At 35.4% G+C, this 24057-nt stretch overlaps 1 long non-coding RNA gene and 1 pseudogene across 1 annotated transcript in view; one reads left to right on the forward strand and one right to left on the reverse strand.

The window, feature by feature from the left end:
• Positions 1–21534, reverse strand: part of LOC144311180 (uncharacterized) — a 38246-nt gene extending 16712 nt beyond the window's left edge. Inside the window, exons 1-2 of the long non-coding RNA XR_013376762.1 lie at positions 21368–21534; positions 16084–16134 (exon numbers count right to left, since the gene is read on the reverse strand). This is a non-coding gene — a long non-coding RNA (uncharacterized LOC144311180). The remainder of the gene's footprint in view (positions 1–16083; positions 16135–21367) is intronic.
• LOC144311139 (oligosaccharyltransferase complex subunit OSTC pseudogene) lies at positions 3316–4257 on the forward strand (annotated as a pseudogene).
• Positions 21535–24057: the final 2523 nt, after the last annotated feature.

The following is a 24057-nucleotide window of genomic DNA, read 5'->3' on the forward strand; positions in this document are numbered from 1 at the left end:
AGAACATAAAGACTCCTAACTCTGGGAAACGAACTAGGGGTGATGGAATGGGAGGAGGGCAGGGGGTGGGGGTGAAAGGGTGACGGGGGGCACTTGACGGGATGAGCACTGGGTGTTATTCTGTATGTTAGTAAATTGAACACCAATAAAAAATAAATTTATTATTTAAAAAAAAGAAAAAGAAGTTACTGTGAAAAAAAATGACAAATACCCACCATTTGCTTCGATGTGGATGGAACTGGAGGGTATTATGCTGAGTGAAATAAGTCAATCGGAGAAGGACAAACATTTTATGGTCTCATTCATTTGTGGAATATGAAAAATATTGAAAGGGAATAAAGGGGAAAGGAGAAAAAAATGAGTGGGAAATATCATAAAGGGAGACAGAACATGAGAGACTCCTAACTCTGGGAAATGAACTAGGGGTGGTGGAAGGGGAGGTGGGCAGGGGGTGGGGGTGACTGGGTGATGGGCACTGAGGGGGGCACTTAATGGGATGAACACTGGGTGTTATTCTATATGTTGGCAAATTGAACACCAATAAAAAAATTTGTATATATATATATATATTTCATATATAATGAAAATTAACCACAGTCATCATATATATATATATATATGACCATGAGGAAAGATTAAGGAAAATGATTGCCTCAGAAAGAAAAATCTGTTTAACTGGGGTGCCAGAGGGCCTTGAAGAGGACAGAGGGACAGAAAGTGTATTTGAACAAATCATAGCTAACAACTTCCCTAACCTGGGAAGGGAAGGGAAACAGGCATTCAGATCCAGGAGATAGATCCCCCCCTAAAATCAGTAAAAACCGTTCCACACCCTGACATTTAATAGTGAAACTTGCAAATTCCAAAGATAAAGAGAAGATCCCTAAAGCAGCAAGAAACAAGAAATCCCTAACCTTTCTGGGGAGAAGTATTAGGTTAATAGCAGACATTTTCACAGAGACCTGGCAGGCCAGAAAGGGCTGGCAGGATATATTCAGGGTCCTAAATGAGAAGGACATGCAGCCAAGAATACTGCATCCAGAAAGGCTCTCATTCAGAATAGAAGGAGAGAAAAAGAGCTTCCGAGATAGGCAGAAATGGAAAGAATATGTGACCACCAAACCAGCTCTGCAAGAAATATTAAGGGGAACTCTGTAAAAGAAAGAGGAAGTCCAAAGAAACAATCCACAAAAACAGGGACTGAATAGGTATCATGATGACACTAAATTCATATCTTTCAATAGTAACTCTGAATGTAAATGGGCTTAATGATCCTATCAAAAGGCAGGGTTTCAGAATGGATAAAAAATCAAGACCCATCTATTTGCTATCTACAAGAGAGTCATTTGAGATCCAAGGACACCTACAGCCTGAAAATAAAATGTTGGAGAACCATTTGAATGGCAAATGGCCGTTCAAATGGTCCTCAGAAGACAGCAGGGGTAGCAATCCTCAGAGCAGATAAATTAAAGTTTATCCCAAAGACTATAGTAAGAGATGAAGAGGGACACTATATCATACTCAAAGGATATATCCAACAAGAGGACCTAACAATCATGAATATTTATGAATATTTATGCCCCTAATGTGGGAGCTGTCAAGTATATCAATCAACTAATAACCAAAGTTAAGACATACTTAGATAATAATACAATAATACTGGGAGACATTAACATGGCACTTTCTGTAAATGACGGATTTTCTAAGCACAACATCTTCAAAGAAACAAGAGCTTTAAATGACACACTGGACCAGATGGATTTCACAGATATTTACTGAACTTTACATCCAAACGCAACTGAATATTCTTCTCAAGTGCACATGGAACTTTCTCCAGAATAGACCACATACTGGGTCACAAATCAGGTCTTAACCAATACCAAAATTTTGGGATTGTGCCTTGCATATTTTCAGATCATGCTTTGAAACTAGAACTAAATCACAAGAAGAAATTTGGAAGAAATCCAAATACATGGAGGTTAAAGAGCATCTTCCTAAAAGATGTAAGGGTCAATCAGGAAATTAGAGAAGAATAAAAAGACTCATGGAAACAATGAGAATGAAGATACAACCACTCAAAATCTTTGGAATACAGCAAAAGCAGCCCTGAGAGGGAAATACATCGCAATACAGCCATCCCTCAAAAAACTGGAAAGAAATTAAATACAAAAGCTAACCTTGCACCTAAAGTAACTGGAGAAAGAACAGCAAATAAAACCTACACCAAGCAGAAGAAGAGAGTTAATAAAGATTTGAGCAGAACTCAATGAAATAGAAACCAGAACTGCGGAACAGATCAACAAAACCAGGAGTTAGTTCTTTGAAAGAATTCATAAGATATATAAACTATTAGCCAGCCTTATTAAAGATAATAAAGAAAAGGAGATTAATGAAATCACGAATGGAAAAGGAGATATCATCACCAATATCAAGGAAATTCAAACAACTTTAAAAACTTATTATGAGCAGCTATATGCCAATAAGATTCTAGGCAATCTAGAAGAAATGGACGCGTTTCTGGAAAACCCACAAACTACCAAAACTGGAACAGGAAGAAAAAGAAAACCTGACAGGCCGATAACCCAGGAGGAAATTGAAGCAGTCATCAGGTTGTACTACAAAGATGTGATCATCAAGACAGTGTGATACTGGCACAAAAACAGACACATAGATCAATGGAACAGAAGAGAGAATCCAAAAGTAGACCTTCAACTCTATGGTCAACTAATATTCGACAAATCAGGAAAGACTAGCCACTGGAAAAAAGACAGTCTCTTCAATAAATGGTGCTGGGAAAACTGGACCGCCACATGCAGAAGAATGAAACTAGTCCATTATCTTACAGCAGACACAAAGATAAACTCAAAATGGATGAAAGATCTAAATGTGAGACAAGAATCCATCAAAATCCTAGAAGAGAACACAAGCGACACCTTTTTTGCATTTGCCACAGCAACTTCTTGCAAGATACATCCAAGAAGGCAAGAAAAACAAAAGCAAAAATGAACTATTGGTACTTAATCAAGATAAAAAGCTTCTGCACAGCAAAAGAAACAGTCAACAAAACTAAAAGACAACCTACAAAATGGGAGAAGATATTTACAAATGACCTATCAGATAAAGGGCTAGTTTCCGAGATCTATAAAGAACTTATTAAACTCAACAGCAAAGAGACAATCTAATCATGAAATGGGCAAAAGACATGTTCAGAAATTTCACAGAGGAAGACATAGACATGGCCAACAAGCACATGAGAAAATGCTCCGTGTCACTTGACATCAGGGAAATACAAATCAAAACCACAATGAGGAAACCCCTGCCGCCACCAACATGGAGACCTTGTACCGCGTCCCGTTCTTAGTGCTCGAATGCCCCAACCTGAAGCTGAAGAGGCCGCCCTGGGTGCACATGCCGTCGGCCATGACGGTGTATGCTCTGGTGGTGGTGTCTTACTTCCTCATCACCGGAAGAATAATTTATGATGTTATTGTTGAACCTCCAAGTGTTGGTTCTATGACTGATGAACATGGACATCAGAGACCAATAGCTTTCTTGGCCTACAGAGTAAATGGACAATATATTATGGAAGGACTTGCATCCAGCTTCCTGTTTACAATGGGAGGTTTAGGTTTCATAATCCTGGACCGATCAAATGCACCAAACATTCCAAAACTCAATAGATTTCTTCTTCTATTCATTGGATTCGTCTGTGTCCTATTGAGTTTTTTCATGGCTAGAGTATTCATGAGAATGAAAAGTGCCGGGCTACCTGATGGGTTAAAAAATGCCTTTTGACAAGAAATCCGTGGATATTGGATTTGCCCCTGTTAATGAAGTTTTAAAGGCTGTACCAATCCTCTGATGTGAAATATGGAAAAAGAGTGAAGCAGCAGAAAAGAAGCATCTCGTGAGAAATAGGAATCATATTAAAGCTTGAACTAGAATGTCTTCTTGGTATCAAAGAGACAAATTTCTCACAGTATTTCTCCTGCTGGCCTGTACTGACACACCAGTGATGTTTAGTGGCATTTTCTTCTTAGTTTTTCATTTCTTAAAAAAAATATACTCCCATTTCCACAACTATAATATTGAATAAAGTGATTATTTCTTATAGCTCCCTTAACATTTTGTGGAGATGACATTTCTGACTTTCAAAAATTAATGTAAAATCAGGAAGCGAGATCCCATAAGCTGAGAACTCTGATCAGCTTTACCTATGGTGCTTTGCCTTTAAACAGTGTGACAGTACATTATTCAGATATGTGTGAGACTGTTTCTGCCCAATAAGATGTATGAAAGGAGCAGAAATAAATAATTTTTCTAATTAAAAAAAAAACCACAATGAGATGCCACCTCACACCAGTGAGAATGGTGAAAATTAACCACAGGAAACACCAAATGTTGGAGAATATGTGAAGAAATGGGAACCCTCTTGCACAGTGTTGGTGTGAATGTGAACTGGTACAGCCACTCTGGAAAACTGTCTGGAGGTTCCTCAAAGAGTTAAAAATAGAACTTCCCTGTGACCCAGCATTTGCACTGCTGGGAATTTACCCCAAAGATACTGATGCAGTGAAATGCCGGGACACCTGCATCCCGATGTTTATAGCAGCAATGTCCACAATAGCCAAACTGTGGAAGGAGCCTCGGTGTCCTTTGAAAGATGAATGGATAAAGAAGATGTGGTATATGTATACAATGGAATATTACTCAGCCATTAGAAATGACAAGTACCCACCATTTGCTTCGATGTGGATGGAACTGGAGGGTATTATGCTGAGTGAAGTAAGTCAATCGGAGAAGGACAAACATTATATGTTCTCATTCATTTGGGGAATATAAAATATAGTTAAAGGGAATAAAGGGGAAAGGAGAGAAAATGAGTGAAAATATCAGTGAGGATGATAGAACATGAGAAACTCCTAACTCTGGGAAACAAACAAGGGGTAGTGGAAAGGGAGGTGGGTTGGGGATTGGGGTAACTTGGTGACAGGCACTGAGGGGGGCACTTGATGGGATGAGCACTGGGTGATATGCTATATGTTGGAAAATTGAACTCCATAAAAAAAATTTAATTTAAAAAATAGTTTCTTGTCATTTGCTATCAAAAACAATGTTTCAGTAAACATCCTTGCAAATATAACTATTTTTAAACATATTAATATACTTGTACTCTAAATTAGTAGAAGTTGAATTACTTAGGTCAAAACATAATGTACATAGATGTTCACCATCAGAGAACCAGACCAAGCATATAGGAGTACCTCTGTGATTTGAGGGCCCCTTTGAACCAATAGTGTCACTTTGGAAAGCATAGTGGAAATTGAAATTTCCTCAGGAGGAAAGCTCCACTTTTCATATCAAGCTGAGAAGTAGCTGGGCCAGGCTGACTGTGCTCTTGAATAAATCATTTTCACCTGACAAATGAGTCTTATTAGTCTATTTTAACCATATAAGTAATTGAGTTCCAGTTGACCCACCCAAAAAAATGGGACTGTCACTCCAGAGAGTCACAAGGCCTCCGTGGATCAGGTGTTTAGCTTTGCCAAGAGCACAATAGCAAGCTATAACTGGTTTCAAAAAGTCATACCTGGTAGCTATGCCAAAGGGACAATGAATCTGAAACCCCAATGTCCCTCAGGGTAGAAGCTGTTTCACTTTGCCAGAAACCCCAACTTCCTGAAACTTTTCAATGAAATTTGAACTCAAAGGTGTGTTCTATAAGCACTTACCTATATGAGGCTTCCATGATTGGGAGAATCCCCTTAGCACTTTTCAGATGAGGAAGAACATTCAGATATAGAAGCAACAACAGCCATACATTGAGATGGCCCAAATTTCTCAACCTCTAAAGTCCCATTAGCTTATTTTTCCCACTGTAAAGCCTGCCCAAACTCCATTCACTTGAATCTGGGTGCCCACTCACTCTATGGGACTGGATAAGATAGTGACCTGGGTGGTTGTACCCAGTAGTTTCCCAGCATAATGAGAGGGACTGGTGTGTATGTCCTTTGGTATCTCTGGGGGACAGGAAGACCTCTCTGTAAAGCAATTGGGATTGGTATAGATAGGAAGACAGTAATCAAAGGGTATGGAGGGAGAAAGGGGCTCCATGCCAGTAAAAGAATTGCATTCAATTTGAGCAGGTTTTATGCACATACTAGCTTATAGCTCAATAAAAAGAACTTCTAATGATTTTGCTCTGTCCAAAGTATTGTGTTGAGTAGCAAGGTCCTCAGTGCTGACACTAGTTATTTTTTGGCTGTGGAGCTTCTTTGGTTCACCATTTATAGCCACATTGCCTTTTAGCTGAGGTTGTAAGGCTTGCTTTCCCATTGCCCTGGTAAAATTAGCTCATCCACCCTCCCAGAGTAGAATGAGCAATAATCAAGGCACTGTTTGGGCAGCTTGGTTCAATCCTACCTCTCACTGCTCTAAACATTTATTAACAGGCAAGACAATAGACCACACCACCTTCCCCTTGCCCAGTATTTGCTGTCAGATCCCAAAGAGTCTTATCAGATTCTCAGACCTGGCCTGCAGGACCCTGTGCTTTCTTTTCCACAAGTAGCATCCCATCCTTGTCACTAAAACTGTTAAAGACTTGAGAAGGGTCTAATTTGTTCTCTTACAAGTTAACAAGTTAGGATTTGTATGGAGGGTGGGGGGACATAAGGGTGATATTCTTGTAGGACCAGAGGGTTGGGGCCTTGATAGGGAAGACTAAGGGACGCCTTGACAAGCATGATAAGCAACGTGAACATCGACCTATTTTTCAGGGTTCCTTTTGCTCCTGAGTCCTATGGAGGTGACATAGATGGGCCCAGATATAGTCTACATATGAGTAGTTTGTGTTCCAGGAGAGGAACCCTTAGCATAAAGAATGTCAATTTAAAAAAAAAAAGACTTTATTTATTTATTCATGAAAGACACAGAGAGAGAGGCAGAGACATAGGCAGAAGGAGATGCAGGATTTGATCCCGGGACCCCAGGATCATGACCTGAGCCAAAGGCAGATACCCAACCAGGAGCCCCAAGAATGTCAATATTTATAATGAGAAATAAGCATGTCTGTTCTTCAATCCAGAGGGAGATATTATCTTTATTTTAGCAGACAGTAAGCATGCCTGTAATTTGTTCCAGGGGGAGATACCATCTCTATCATTCAAAGTTATTCAGTATACAAAACAACCTTAAAAAGGTAGTCTTAGAAGAAAAAAGTCAATGCCTCTGTTCCTAAGATGTTTCAAGCTATGAGACCATGGAAAACTGTTTCTCAACACATTCTATGGTTTGGATGTTCTTAAATGTATTCAACTCCTCATTCTCCATTCCCCATTGGTTGCCATTCTTTTATTAAAAAGCAGTGCCAGCTGCTGTAATAATCCTTATATCTTGTTGAACAGGTGTGTCCAAGAGTGACTCACTCCCTAATGTGGAAAAAAAGAAATGATAAACCTCATATTCTTATTTTTTCTAGAAAAGTAACTGAATGCAGAGACTATAGAATATAATTTCTTAGTACATTTGGGTTGCTCTAACGAAAACAGACTGGTGGCTTTTAAGTAACAGAAATGTATTTTTCATGGTTCTGGTGATAGGGAAGGCATTGACTGATTCAGTGGCTACTTCCTCCTTCCTAGACAGCCATCTTTTCACTGTATCCTCACTTGGTAGAAAAGATAAAGGCACTCTCCAAGGTTTATTTTATAAGGGCATTAATTCCATTCATGTGGACTTCATCATCATGACTTAGGTACCTCCCAAAGTCCTACCTCCAAATATCATCACACTAGGGATTATAGGTTTTCACATATGAATTTTGTGGGGACACAAACATTCAGTCCATAGCAAAATTAATAAAGAATCTTAAAAAAAAGATAATATCAAAATTCTATGAACCTTTAAGTAGAGGAAATTTTAAATTCTTGGGGAAGAAGTTGCACAAAAAAAGAATAATCATATAATAAGAATAACAATAAGATTAAGATAATCTGATGGGCTTTAGGACATGCTACCTCAAAATATTGACACATTGGCATATTAATTATCTTAAGCTGAAGGAGCTTAAGAAAATGGCATAAGTAGGAAAGTCTTTCTGGTCTTTCCTCCCCTTCTCCTCAAAACAGGTCATAAAACCCTCCTGTGGGATGTGTCTTTCCTATACCCAGACGAAAGAAGCATCCTTATCTCCAAAGACAAAGGAATGCCAGGAAGAATCCAAAAGTAGGATTTACTGTTTTCCTCAGTTAACTACAATTACTTCAGATTCCTCAACCTATCATATTTCTACACTACTGCCTACTCTTCATCAATATTTTTAAAATTTTATTTAAAAGACCTGTTTAATTAAACACATTAAAATATGTTTATATTTTTATTTAAAAGAGGGAAAAGAAAAAAAGAGGTAAAAGACCTGTTCAAAAAAGATTCAGAAGTCCTGAGGTAAACAAGAGGTGAAGATTGAGAGAAGGGGGGAGTGCTAACTACATACTGGGTTTAAAACCATGTTTTGACATTTGAATGCTAAATTTATGGGATACACTTTTAAAAAGTTCTCTTCTGCTGCCATGGTAGAGTGTTCTTTCAGATCTGGAAGAGAAGGTCACATTTATTTATTTATTTATCTTTTTAATAATAAATTTATTTTTTATTGGTGTTCAATTTGCCAACATACAGAATAACACCCAGTGCTCATCCCATCAAGTGCCCCCCTCAGTGCCCACCACCCAGTCACCCCACCCCCCACCCACCTCCCCTTCCACCACCCCTAGTTCGTTTCCCAGAGTTAGGAGTCTTTATGTTCTGTCTCCCTTTCTGATATTTCCACCCATTTCTTCCCCCTTCCCTTCCCTTCTATTCCCTTTCACTATTATCTATATTTCCCAAATGAATGAGAACATATAATGTCTGTCCTTCTCCGATTGACTTACTTCACTCAGCATAATACCCTCCAGTTCCATCCACGTTGAAGCAAATGGTGGGTACTTGTCATTTCTAATGGCTGAGGAATATTCCATTGTATACATACACCACATCTTCTTTATCCATTCATCTTTCAAAGGACACCGAGGCTCCTTCCACAGTTTGGCTATTGTGGACATTGCTGCTATAAACATCGGGGTGCAGCTTGCCATCAGGGAAATACAAATCAAAACCACAATGAGATACCACCTCACACCAGTGAGAATGGGGAAAATTAGCAAGGCAGGAAACCACAAATGTTGGAGAGGATGTGGAGAAAAGGGAACCCTCTTACACTGTTGGTGGGAATGTGAAATGGTGCAGCCACTCTGGAAAACTGTGCGGAGAGTTAAAATAGATCTGCCATACGACCCAGCAATTGCACTGTTGGGTATTTACCCCAAAGATACAGATGCAATGAAATGCCGAGAAGGTCATTTTTAAATACTCATCCATGATATAATAATGTAGGATATTTTTCTGAGTAGGATTGCAGGAAAACCAGCAGAAATATTTTTAGTTTTATTAAACATTTTAAATACCATTCCAGTTTGGTACAGATTCTTCCAGAAAATGTAAATAGAGAGAAAAGAACCCCATTTCATCTTATAAGTCAAATATTATCTTAATAATAAAACTAGATATATTAGTTTTCCATTATTGCTGTAACAAATTATCACAAGCTTTGTTGCTTTAAACAACAGATATTTATTAGAGTCCTAGAGGCCAGAAGCCTGACCCAAGTCTCACCAGAGTAAGATCAAGGTGTTGTGTCTCTTTCTGGGACTTAGGGGGGAGAATTGATTTTTAGAGGCCACCTGTGTTTCCAAGCTTATGGCATCTGCCATCTTCAAAGACATCAGTGGTAGGCTGAGTTCTCACACTGTCTCTGCTTCTCCACAGATGGGGAATGTACTTTTAAGAACTGAAAGAATTAGGTTGGGTCCACTCAGGTTATCAAAGCTAATCTTCCCTTCTCAAGATCCTTAATCACATTTGCAAATTTCCTTTTCCCAAGTAATATAGATTTCAGAGATTAGGATATGAACATCATTTGGTGGGGGGGCCACAATTCTACCTACCACACCCAAGAAGTTAGTATGAGAAAGGAAAACTAGAGGTCAAGTATTTTTTTTAAGATTTTATTTATTTTGAGAGAGTGTGTACATGCCCCTAAATGCAAGTATTTAAAACAATATTTTAGCGAAAGAATACTTTGTGCCTCTTAATCCATGATCATATTATGATCAAGAATTTCAACATTGTTGAATAGCTTAGAAAAACCTATAAATATAATTTGGTATGTTAAAAGAAGACATAAGGGTAGGTTGGGCGCCTGACTCTTGATTTCAGCTCAGGTCGTGGTCTCAGGGTAGTGAGATCAAACCTGGTCTTGAGCTCCGTGCTCAGTAGGGAGTCTGCTTGAGACTCTCTCCCTCTCTCTTTCTAAAATAAATTAATAAAATCTTTAAAAAATAAAATAAGAGGACATATAATCATCTCAGCTACAACAATTGCTAAAATTCAATTATTTATGATCTTAAAAACCCTTAGTAAACTAGGAATAAAATAATTTTTGTAATCTGATAAAAGAAGTCAACAGAAAACCTTTGAGACAAAACATTCCTTTCAACATGGAAGTCTAAGTCAAGTAAGACAAAAATAAAGTTCTAAAATTTGGGGAAAGGGACGCCTGGGTGCTCAGGGTTGAGTGCCTACCTTTAGCCCAGGGTGTGATCCTGGAGTGCCAGGATCAAGTCCCACATTGGGCTTCCTGCATGGAGCCTGCTTCTCCCTCTGCCTATGTCTCTGCCTCTCTTTCTGTGTCTCTCATGAATGTATAAATATAATCTTTAAAAATAATAATATAAATAAAATAAAATAAAATTTGGGGAAAGAAGCTAAAATATTTATAATTCACAGATGAAAAAAAAACAAAAATCAACAGAATTAATAAGACCATATGGCCAGGCGCTTAAAAAAAGTTAACCTAGAAATCTGTATATAGTTGCAATAAATTGTTAAAAATGTAATTTTAAAATAGATACCATTTTCTTATGTCAACTTAGAGTACAAGATGTATAGAAATATACCCAATGAAAATGAAAATATGTAAGGCCTTCATGGAAAAAACCTTTAAATATTATTGAGACATTAAAGAAGATCTAAAAAAAATTTAAAGCTTTGCCACCTTCAAGAAGACTTCCTATTGTACAGATGTCAGTATCCCCAGCTATTCCACAAGTTACCATCTAAATTAATCTTTTTACCTCTGGATCTTGAGACATAGCTAATAATTTTCTAACAACATTATGCATATACTTGAACCTTACGTGATCATGAACAGAAAACATTATAAATAAATAAAGGTATGGTGATAAACTGGAATATTATACAGGAGTGAAAATAATGAAGCTTTAAACACATGTGGGAAAAAGTGATAAAGATTATATATATGATTCCACCTCATAAGACTCAAAAATAATAAAAACTAAGGAATATATTTTGGAAAACTTTTTAAAAATGGACAATAAATTCAAAATTCAGGAGAATGGTTACCTTTGGGGACAGGAAGATAAGATATGAAAAAGTATAAATATACACAGGTAGTTCCAAAGCTGTTGGTAATACTCTCTAAGTCCAGAAATTGATTGTTTACTATTATGCTTCAGAACCTACATATATATTATGTCTATTAAACACTATGTAATAAAAATTTTAAAAGTTAGGTGTTACAAGTAAGAGGAACAATATTATTAAAATAAAACAAAACACAACTATAATGTTCTCACCATTAATGATAACCTTGATTAATATTTTGTTGTATTTCCTTCTAGTACACACACATACACAAACACAAATATTTCCCTTATTTCTCTAAATAGCATCATATTATTTAGACTATTAGACTTTTTCCCTTTTTATAAGCATTATGAGCATTTCCTTTTTTCTTAAATAGTGCTTTAAGATAGAACTTCTAAGGTTTCCATTAGTTTCCATTATCTTAATCACTGTAACTTATTTACCCAACACACCAGTCTTAACATTGACATTGCATTCCTGCATTGTTATGACTGTGATGAATATTCTTGCACCTAATCCTTTGTAAATATAACTTTATTTCCTTACTGTAAATTTCTAGAAATAGAACTGATGAATCAAAGTATACAGATTTTGGTGGTCAAATTGACCTTTACTTTGACTGCCCCCATAGTATGAGGCATAATTTTTTCTCTCTCACATACTGCAGTATTAAATTTTGTATTTAGCATTACATTTAATGCTGTAATATAGATGCTAAAATAACACCATGTAAATTTTTAGAGGAAGAATGAACCTAGTCAATGGAGAGATCAAAATACCCTTTTCTTATCTTTCTTTCTCCTCTCCTTCCCTTCTTTCATTTGTATACATAAAAAAGCAAAACAAAGAAAGAAAGAAAGAAAAAAAGAAAACAAACCCACTATAAATCACCAAGTACTGGAAGAAAACCAAAAGAACAAAGAAGGAAACTGATACCCTAGGTAAAATAAAGAATTCTTATCAATAACAAATTTAAAAGAATCATCCTCCACAAGATTCCAGAAAATATTTTATCACTAAAACAAAAATATGTTGCTAAAGAAGAAAAGCCAGAGAACCAAATTTTCTTGGACCTTAAATCTATGCTTCCAGAAATAAAAATCTGTTAAAACCATGATTTTGGAAATAAAATTATTCATAAAGAGATTGAATTAAAAATAGTCCTGGTAGAAGAACCTACTCACATCAAGGAAAATATCCCAATGAGAAGCAAAAAGAGATGAAAATTGGATTATGAATGTGGAAGTGTTTTAAGCTACTACATACATATAAGGTAGCATTAGTAGTAGGTAGTGGAATATTATATACAATGGAAGAAAATAAATATTCATACAGAAAATTGGGACAAATATATTTGCCTAATATATAAAGATGTGAAGATATCCATGTGAGTGTATCTGGTTGAACAGCTGAGTTGTCTAATTTGACTAAATAACTTTGTCTTTCAGAAGATAACATTTATTGTGGAATTATTTCTCAGCATTGTGGAAATCACATAGGTTCCTAGAAGTTACAAGATACCTTTTCATTCAGGCTGGAAATACTAGTAGCATGGAATTTCATGCATGGTCTGATACTTCTGTGATTACAGGTAAGCAATGCTTGGGTAGGTATACACGAGAAACCAATGATGGTTTTTAGGGAACATGGGTCAATTTTACCAACTTCTTCCAGGGCTGACTTAAGTTCAGACTGACAACAAGGATTCTGCATCATTGTCATTTCATCTCAACTCAATTTTCCTTTTTAGTGACTTTAAAACCAAACAGCACAGATAATTTCATTGGTCTGTCAAGCTCTCTGTAATACACTTAGGTTTTCATTATTATGCAATTTGAGTGTCTACACATGGATTTTTCATAAAGACATGTGATTCCTACAAGATATAAATGACCTGATGACCCCAAGCTCCTAAAATAGGATGGCAAATATACCTGAAACCCAACAGTAATTCCAGGAAGTCCGCTAATACCCATGCTTTCAAACCACAGATACATGGTACTCAGTGAGAAAGCACCTTTAGCCTAGTCTTACTTCTTAGTAATAAGAAGTAGGTTGGTGACATACACCATTTCCAACAAAATGAGGAAACCTAAACCACTGACTAACATTGTCAACTCCAGAAATTGGAATTAGGTTATGGAGAAAATAAAAATATTAAATGAAGTGACCCTGATAAATATTGACTTTCTGGCAAGTTTGGATCTCTTCATGCTAAATAAAAATATGAGGTTTCTTACTGACACTTGACCTATGAAGTCATCTCCAATAATGTTATAATATATTGGACAAGAACTGCAAAACAAATGATTCCCCTAACTGAGCCAAATTATTACAACAACCTTTGATTAATTCTTTCCATATTATGCTTTCCTTTTGCCAATTACCACCTACTTCCTCCATATGGTCTTCTTTGTTTATGGGAATTTCAGGCTATTGGTATCATAAACTTAAAGTGCAATGACCACAGACAGAAAGTATAAACAAAATGTAATCATAATTCAATATCTTAATTTGGGAAACAAAGGTGAAAAAGACCACAAAACTACTGAAAAATGTACAAAAAACGAGAGATAAATTTTCTTGACTGGGCTAAGTTTATCTAATTATACTCTGATAATTCTATCTTCCAACCCATTTCTAACTTCTCATAAAGAAAAGTCAAAGTTTTCATAGCATTTCTTCTTTCTCCTCTCCTAAATTGGGCTTAATTTAATTTGTTATCATATTCTTCTACAGGAAACAATCACTGTTAATACAATAATTTTATACTTTGCACAGGTATATTTCCAAGTAAATAATATCATGACTAACATAAATTTTGATGGTATGTATGCTAGATGAAAAGCAAATTGGCTCCACACATGTTATGGTGTATGGGAGAAGGAATGTAAATATGAAAAATAATGCATGGTCCTTGTACTCCAAAAACTTGCCAATTACAAGAGGTAAAAGACCTGTTCAAAAAGATTCAGGAGTCCTGGGGTAAACAAGAGGTGAAGATTGAGAGAAAGGGGGAGTACTAACTACATGTTGGGTTTAAAACTATGTTTTGACATTTGAATGCTAAATTTACAGCATGAACTTTTAAAAAGACCTCTTCTGCTGCCGTGTAGAGCATTCTTTCACATCTGGGAGAGAAGGTCACTTTTAAATACTCATCCATGATATAATAATGTAGGATGTTTCTCTGAGTAGGATTGCAGGAAAACCAGCTATGCATGAAGTCAAGATGTATATATATGGCTCCAGCCAACTGGTTGTGATACATAGCTCAAGAAAATGCCATTTACACTATTTACATCTAACTTTAATATTGACACAATAATTGTTGCAATTTATCAAAGAAAAACAATCCACCACAAAAATTTTCTTTTGATGTTATGGAGATAAAATGATTGTTCAGTTGACTGATTAAACTCACTTTCAACCAACTATGGTTTTAATAGAAACATGATCCTTGCTTCCCATCCTACTTTTTTTTTCCCAATTCAATTTTTGGTTCATTTTATGACTGTGAGAATGTAACAAACTAGTGTTCCACCTATCAGTGGTTTAAAAATAATTTCTTTGAGGATATTGAATAAATCAGCAGAATATCAATTGATAAGACCAGAGCAAAAAGAATCTAAAAATGCAAAATAGTCACAAAAGAGGCCTATTTGCTGTTCTTTCCTATTCTGCTGTTCAACATGCTGTGTTTCCCTGGGCAAGTCACTTGAGCATGTCAAAGGGAGCCCTGGTAAACATAAAATTGCCAGCACCCATTCCCTCTGGCTACATTACCAAGAAATGATATTACCATAGAATACTAAAGGTTCATTTTGTTTTGTTGTATTTTGTTTTAATCAGGAAAGCAGAAAAACCTGTTTCATAGGTTTGGTTCTGCCTCTTGGTCACTGTATGACATTATGCACATTTCACTCCCTCTTTGGGCTTCAGTCTTCTTATTTGTGAAATAATGTTGGACTAAATGATCTCTGGTTCTATCTAGCTCAAAATTCTATTATTGGGGAAAAAAGTGCCTCTGGGCTTCTAATTTGAATGCCAGGTTTCAGCCTGATGTGAATTAAACAGTTTGGATTATAAACCAACTAACTACAAAACAAGGGTTATAATGGAAACAACAAGTGACCTTTGGCTGTGGCAAAGCTAACAATTCCCGCTATAATATTCAGTTACCGCTCAAATCCCTGGGCAGCAACTGGAGTGTTATGTAACAGTGACTATTGCAAGATTACCCAATCCTCTCGCCTAACCCTAATTGTACAGTCTGCTTGTGGCTCCTGTAAATACCTGGTTCTCTTCAATGACAAGCTCTAGGATAGATGTGGCTGCCACCACTAAACCCAACTCTTGGTGGTTTAAAAAACACAGTTATATGCAACTTGCAAGCACTGCCCTTTTTAGAGTACATTATTTTTGCTTTCCCTTCTGCCTCTTTTCTAACTGGCAATGACTTCTGCCCAAAATGACCTAGCACTAGGAAAAATTCTAACAAATAATAAAATGCTCCAGCACAGGTAGAGTACATACTGTCCTCTGCCTTAAGGCGCAAACCAAGTAGAGAGGTCCAGCTGGAAAGACCTAGAGGAAAGGAAGAGAGAGATGATTTATGTTAACTACAACAAATCTTAAATTGATGGAATTGACTCCTTTTTGTCTTTGCATTTAGCCTGTACTCCTTTTATTATACGCAAATGTTTGGCTTTCAGGAAAAAAAAATGATAACAAATTTAGAAGAAAAAGAATATTTTTAAATTAGAGTGTAATTGACATCATTTTTATAACACAAAATAGAAATAGATATCAAGCTAAATATCAAGTGTGACACTTAAGATGAAATAATAGATTTATTACAAGATGTGCATATCACCTAAAAGTTCAGTGATTAGAAACAATGTAAACATATATTCCTCAAAATAGAACAATCCAATAACATAGTTCTCAAGATGTACTAATTTTTTCTGCTTATGAAATTTTTACATTCCTATTTTTTAAAACACCAGGTAAACAGAAAAAACAAAAAATCAAAACTGTTAGCAACTTATCAAATCTTCTATACTTCATCAATGCATGGTTATATTAACATATAAAGAAATTATGTTCATAAATTTTGCATGCTGTTTATCAATCACTGTCATATAAACACTGATAATATTTAAATTTTTGATAATAGTGTAAATGGGCATGTATTTTATAAATTATAATATACTTATCCATTATGATGAATTTTAGATTGTATACAATTTTTCTATGTATTTTTATGAACGATATAATAAACATCCTTTTGCAAACATTTTTGCCTGAATTTCTAATTATTTTATTCCTTAAGCTACATGTCTTAAGCTATTATACAGACTGCCATCTAAATCTAAAAGCTATAGCTAAAATTAAAATTATTTTCCATGTGCTACAAGGAATTTCTAAGGCCAAATAAGTGTACACTATAAAGATACAAACCATATAAGTTAGAAATAAAAATTCTTTATGTGATTCAAAATGTTTATATACCTGGATGCTTTATATTTCAAAACTATGTTGTAAATATTCTAAATTCTAAAAACTGTCCAGAAAGAAGAAATTCATTTAATTTCATTAATTATGCTAAATAAGAATATTAGTGTAAAACCAGGCTTATGAATGACAATCATATAGAAACTTGGCTATGCTGGGATCCCTGGGTGGCGCAGCGGTTTGGGGCCTGCCTTTGGCCCAGGGTGTGATCCTGGAGACCCGGGATCGAATCCCACATCAGGGTCCCATTGCATGGAGCCTGCTTCTCCTTCTGCCTGTGTCTCTGCCTCTCTCTCTCTCTCTGTGTGACTATCTTAAATAAATAAAAATTAAAAAAAAAACTTGGCTGTGGATAGATTTTTAAATATCATGATATAAAACAAAAATTAGTGGTAAGATGAGAACTTCCAACCATCAAAATTACATATGCACCTGTATTCACAAACCATCCTCTTGTCTTTTTTATATACATATACAATGGTAAAGGTACTTTTCCTTCAATCTGAAACTAATTAACTAATTCTTTCACTCATTGTGTGGGTCCAAGCATCCTCACCTTCTTTAGGGGATTTTGTTCTATCCATTGTGTACCACTTCTTCTGTATCCACAGTTCCTTACTCTCTACTTCATTTTTTCCATCAGCATTTTAAAAGTATACAACCCTCTTCCATTTTTAATATCTTTCCAATTTATACTGTCTCCTCTAGTTATTACTCTATTTCTTTCCTCCCTTTGACAGTCAAGTATTTTTTTGAAGAAATGTTTGTACATACTGACTCTCTTTCTCATTGTCCTATCACATCTTAAGTCACTGTAAAAGGGATCTCACTTCTATCATTCAATAACCCTTGCCAACCCCTTAATTTTCCTATTATGTGTCATCTCAGTCCAGTCTTTTTCTATCTCTTTGACCCTCCTCCTTTTCACTCTTCTGTAGAGATGTTCCTCAGGTTTTGCCATTTAAGTCATGTCACAGTTTATGACCTTCTGTCTTTGAATTTTGAATCCTATATTGTTAATTAAGCAACACAATCAACTTTGTAAATACATATTAATAAATTTTTTCATCATCATTAGCCATTCAGCTTTTATTCACAATTATACATTCCTTTAGGTGCCATAGTTTTTACTTCTTCTTAAGCCAGCTCCTGGAGCTAGAAAATCCCCCATTTAAATCCATTTCCAAAATCCTAGAATTTTATAAATAAAATAGCAAGTTTACAAAGTGAAAAAAATATTTTAGATGAGTATGTCTATCTATTTGCTGGGGGGAGGGGGGAGGCGTGAAAGCAAGCAAACTGCTTTCCAAAATTTATTTCTAACATAAATAGAAATGGGGGATGACCCTGAGACCTTGGATACCCAATGGACAGCTCCATTCTTGTCAAGGGTGCCTGATACTGGCACCAGAGAAGATGTCCTTCTTTGTATGCTTCGGACTTGACTCAGCAACTCAATGTGCTGCCCACACACTGGCACAGTTAAGTACTCATAGAAAAGAAGAGTCCAAGCTGACAGCCTATGGCTGGGACTCTGTCTATCAAAGCAGTTCCTGAGAAGAGTGGGTGGTGTTTGGTCACATACATAAAAGACCAATGTCATGCCTATTCTTCACATATCCTAAGATATTGTACTTTAGTTCTTTCAAAGAAATTTGTATATCTAGGAAGTTTAAAGTTGACATAGTAAGATACTGTTTTCTAGTTATGATCTTGGCTAATGCAATTGTCTGATAACACATTTAGGATTTTTAATTGAATTTTTGTATTGATGTGGCTTGAAAAGTGTTTACTTTGTGTGCATATGTTTTGGACTCTAATTTTAGTGAATTACATGGTAATGAGGAACAGAAGGACTGTTATCTGCTGACACATTCTTAAGTAGGGGAGCTACTCAGTGATAGAACCAACCAGATTACCTCTGAGTGCATGATTCTGAACATCTAGATGCCTATTGTTTTGTTGTGTATATTTTAATTTTAATACAACTTTTTGTGGGTTCTTTAAGTCTTCTCAAAAGTAACACTGAGAAAACCACTAAAACATATATCAAAAAAGCATTCTTTAGGCCAAAATAAAATTGTTACTTGGACTTGTAAATAAAAATACAAATAAGGATAAAATTCTGAGTGGGAGAAAGAGCCCAAACACCAAACACTCTGCTAACAGACCTACAATTGGTAAAATTATGCTCTTGTTTGGCACTGAACAGACATTCCCAAAAATTGTACAGCCACATAGTGGAAATCAGACATAAAACAGCCTTAGCTATTGGGTGAATTTTATTACTTATCCAAGTAAAAGAGCATTTTTAGGGCATGACAGGCTGAAATGTAGGAGTATACAGTACAAACTGTACACTAATAAAACTTTGTCTTGCATGTGGGTTGGAAGCATGAATTTTCATGACTAGACCAAGTTATAATCACATTCTTGGATTTTGGATTTTTTCCCTTTTTTTCCCTTTTTTAATAATACAGGTATAACCTCCTATTTTGTAAATTTAATCTTAAAATATAGATTATAGAAAAAAGATGGAAATGGTGATAATATTTCAGTAAAGGAATCTGAATAAACCTTTGACAAACAGAAGGTCACTTTCCAAATGATTAGTCAGAAGTCTATCTTAATTTGGAACAGATTTCTGCCTAAGACAATGGAGGAAAAAAACCTTACCACACACACCAAAAAACAAACAGAAAATGATAATGTATATCCAGCACTATGTAGGTCTGTATTTGTGTAGGATAAACCATTTAATATAGGAAATGACAATGCTTATTAAGCCAGCCAAAGCCAGGATGCCATCAATTATAAACATCCTTCCCTCATATATATCAGGTAATATTACTTGGGACAATGTAATGTGAACACAAGGCTTATTCAAATAACAAATAATCCCACTATATTTTAGCTGTAATAACTTTGTTCCAAGACAATAAGAGATGGGAAAAATCAAGTCGCCAATATTTCCTGAGTACAAATAACCCCTAAAAATGTTTGGGTGGGTTTCTGCAGGTCTGCATCTACACTATCTGCATGTACACTATCTGCATGTACACTATCAAGCTTAGCTTCTTGAGGAACAAAGATTTATACTGTTTTACCTCCAGCACAGAGCATAATATCTGTAATATCGAATTTCTAAACAAAAGTTTATTCAATTAACTTGCTAAGAATTTTGGAAGTATAGAGCACAGAAGATTTTCAGGGAAGTGAAAATACTCTGATATCTTAATGATGGTTACATGTCATTATATAATATTTGTTCAAACCCATAAAATGTACAATATCAAGAAAAAAACTCTAAAGTCAACTATGGACCTTGGGTGATTATGATATATAGCTTCATCAATTGTAACAAATTACCACTCTGGTGGGGGATTTTATCATAGTGGAGGCTGTGCCTGTGTCAGGGAAGGAAGTATATGGAAAATCTCTGACTATCCTCTCAATTTTGCTATGAACCTAAAGCTGCTCTAAAAAATATATATAAAATCTTTTTTAAAAAGATACCTAGACCATTGTGATATGTGGCTTTGCCCAAGTCCATTTAACCTGTCTGAGCCATGGTTCCTTATTGATATTAAAAAAACTTCTCCAACTCTAAAAGTCCCAGACACCATGAGATCAGTGATCTCAGCTGGAGATGACCATATGCCAGCACTATTTACCAACATCCTTTTACTGTTCCAAGTCAATTAGAGGGAGCCCCTATGACTTATTTTTAGGCATAGTCAAGTTCATTCTCAGTAAGTACCCACATCATTTTGTTTGTTTCTGAAGCAGATAAATGGTTAAATCATAGAAAATTATATTGTTCCTACTCTAGTCCCATTTCACAAAATCGTACTTTCTCAATTCTCCAAATTAGTCTTGTTAATAAGTAAATTCTTTTCTGATAAGGTAAGGATGTCCAACAAACTAAATTTAAATATTTGAAGTCAGACTAGTCACTTTAGTACATTATAAATAAAGCCAGCAACAGCATCCTTATGGCATTGTTAACCTTAAATAATCTTTATGAAATTCTCATTTTATGGGTGGATCTTTGTTAAAATATGCCTATTTTGGATGTTTTGGAATTCAGAACTTTAAAATATGTAATTTTCCCTACTGGAAAATATTGATTCCTCCCCCCGAAAAACCACATTAGTTTTAGTGTCTCATATTCATGAAACTAGTAAAAATTAACAATTATCTATAGGTTTAAAATACAATCCCCTTGAATAATCCAATTTCCCATAATTCCTGGATGCTGTAGCCATGACCTCTTAAGGACCTTATAAGTAAGCAAACTCACTGAATTTCCTTCAGACCTGTCCTTGCATCCTGTATCTTCAGGGCAACATTACTTCATAGGCCAGGGATCTGCTATCAGGGAATGCACACCAGTGAGCTGGCAAGACAGTCAGAGTGGCCAGCAGGAACAATCGGGGAGGCTGCAGGCTTGTTTATGTTAAAAGCTCTTGCTGCTAGACAGCGGAACGAACTCTTTTAGAATTTGTTCCCATAATAGTCCTCAAGGCAATGACGCACAGCTGTGGAGAGGAAATAGGCTTTTTAATTTGTTAACCATGCCCAGAAAAGAAGAAAACCAAATGCTCAAAAGAGACTATGAAGAGTTCTTTTTAAAGTCTCCTCCAAAAATAGCTTTAAAAAAAAAGGAGTACAAACTCCCTCTCCCCCATCACAATGTACATATATATGGTTTGTTTGTTCCTTAATATCTATCCAAACTTTGATTTGAATCTAATGAAATCTTTTCTTCTGAATTCTCAATTTCACCTTCCATTAATGATCACATTGTTTAGAGACGCTGCTATCATAAAACAGAATCATTACTATTGAAATATCCCATTTGGAAAAATTCAAAAAGTCAGGGAAAACAGACCTAAACTTCTGTCCAGAAGATTAAGGTTAAGATAAGAATGTGATTTCTTTAAACTGAGGGCCCCAGGTTTTTAGAGCAGGAAGTTAAATATTTTAATCCAATTCCACCCTATATATATAGCTCTTACCCAAACCCATTTTCTCTTTTTAAGAATTGTTTCCAGTTTCTTATGTTTTTAATGCATTTACCTTGGTTATCATGAAATATTTCAAATATACAGCAGGTAAGATTTACCACAGCAAATGTCTGGAACCAAGACCTAGCTATGAATCTCCATCAAGTTGTAATAGTTTATCATACTTTCTTCAACTTTTAATTTTCATTGTTGTTGTTAAGAAACAGCTCATTACAAATATGACTGACATTTCCTGACCACCTTATTCACATCTTATGGCACTTCCTTCCTCAGTCTTTGCCTTCCCAGAGAAAATCATCAACCTAATTTGAGTATCATTCTCATGTATACATACACTATTATAACACAATGTCCAGAGTTCTTTGGCATGTTTTAAGATTTTACATAAATGGTATCATATGCATCCTTCAGTAATGTCCCTTCATCAGTTAATATTATGTTTGAGACTTAATCAAGTTAATATGGGCAGCTGTAGTTCATTTCTTTTCACTAGTGTACCTTATCTATTCGCAAGATTCTTCCGCAATATATTTGCCTGTGGTTTTTCATGTTTTTGCTATTATTCATGACACTGTGAACATTTTCATACATGTCTCTTTGAAGACATATGCCACAGATTCTCTAGATTTCTTTTTTTTTAAGATTTTATTTATTTATTGAGAGACAGAGAGAGGCAGAGACATAGGCAGAGGGAGAAGCAGGCTCCATGCAGGGAGCCTGATGTGGGACTTGATCCCGGGACCCCAGGATCACGCCCCGGGCCAAAGGCAGGCGCTAACCCCTGAACCACCCAGGGATCCCCCAGATTCTCCAGATTTCAATCCTATTTAATGTAGTCAAACTTCAAAATAGATGTAACAATTTACACTTCCAGCAGCCTTAAATTCTTAGCGACACTAGATATTACCAACAATAGATGTAATTTTTGTTAATCTTAGGTTTTCAAGTGTGAATTTCTGTTTTTACTAGCATCTTCACCATGTTTATGAGATTTCAGTCTATTCCAATCTATTGCTTGGTTTTGCTATATTTATAGGAGTTACTCATTATTTTTATGTATTCTTCTTTGGATATCAGCATTATAAATATCCACTCCAAAATGTAGATTTTTCAAAATTTTGTTCATGGATTTTTTTTTTTTTTGGCTGAATAGATGTTTTTAAAATCAATATACTCCAATTTGTAGTGAACTCCTTCCCCATCCTAAGGGCATAAAGATATTCTCTTAAATTTTATTTTAACAATATTAAGTTGATCATATAATGTTTCTTTTTCAACCTACTAAGGTAAGTCCTTAATAACTGTTATATTTAATTTCTTGGTACCTCATTTAAATTTTTATCTCCAAGTTCACAATGAAGTTTGGCCTATATAGTTGACTTTTCTTGTACTATCTTTGTTTGGCTTTGGTATTAATATATACTAATCTAATAGAATGAATTGACAATTTTCATTCCTCTTATGGTCTACATTTAGTAGAGGTTATGCATTCTTTGACTTTTTCACAAAACCCTTCTTGAATTTTTCAGCCCTAATTTGGAGAGAAGGGTCAAAATTCCTTAGAATAGTGAAACAATTATTTATGCCAAGTTAATGATTATTTTCTTTTTTTTCTGTTTCTTTTTAACACCATTAGTGGCAATTCTTTTATAAATTCTGCATTTTATCTAGTTATTTAAATGTATGGAACAAAAATTTTTACTAGCACTCACAAATGATTTTTCAAATGGCATTGGGTCTGTGTTTATGCCCTATTACTATTTGTTATTTATTTATGTCTTTCCTTTTTATTATATCAATCATGTAAAATATTTGCCATATTATTAGTCATTTTAAAAACTAGATTTTGGTTGCTGACCCTTTTATTGTTTCTTGGTTGTCATTTCATGGATTTCTGCTTTTCTGTATATAGCATCCTTTCTTCTTTCTGTAGGCTTTTTTCTGTTCTTTTTCTAGCTTCTTG

Source organism: Canis aureus, chromosome 1 (assembly GCF_053574225.1).
Source record: "Canis aureus isolate CA01 chromosome 1, VMU_Caureus_v.1.0, whole genome shotgun sequence".
NCBI classification, from domain to species: Eukaryota; Metazoa; Chordata; class Mammalia; order Carnivora; family Canidae; genus Canis; species Canis aureus.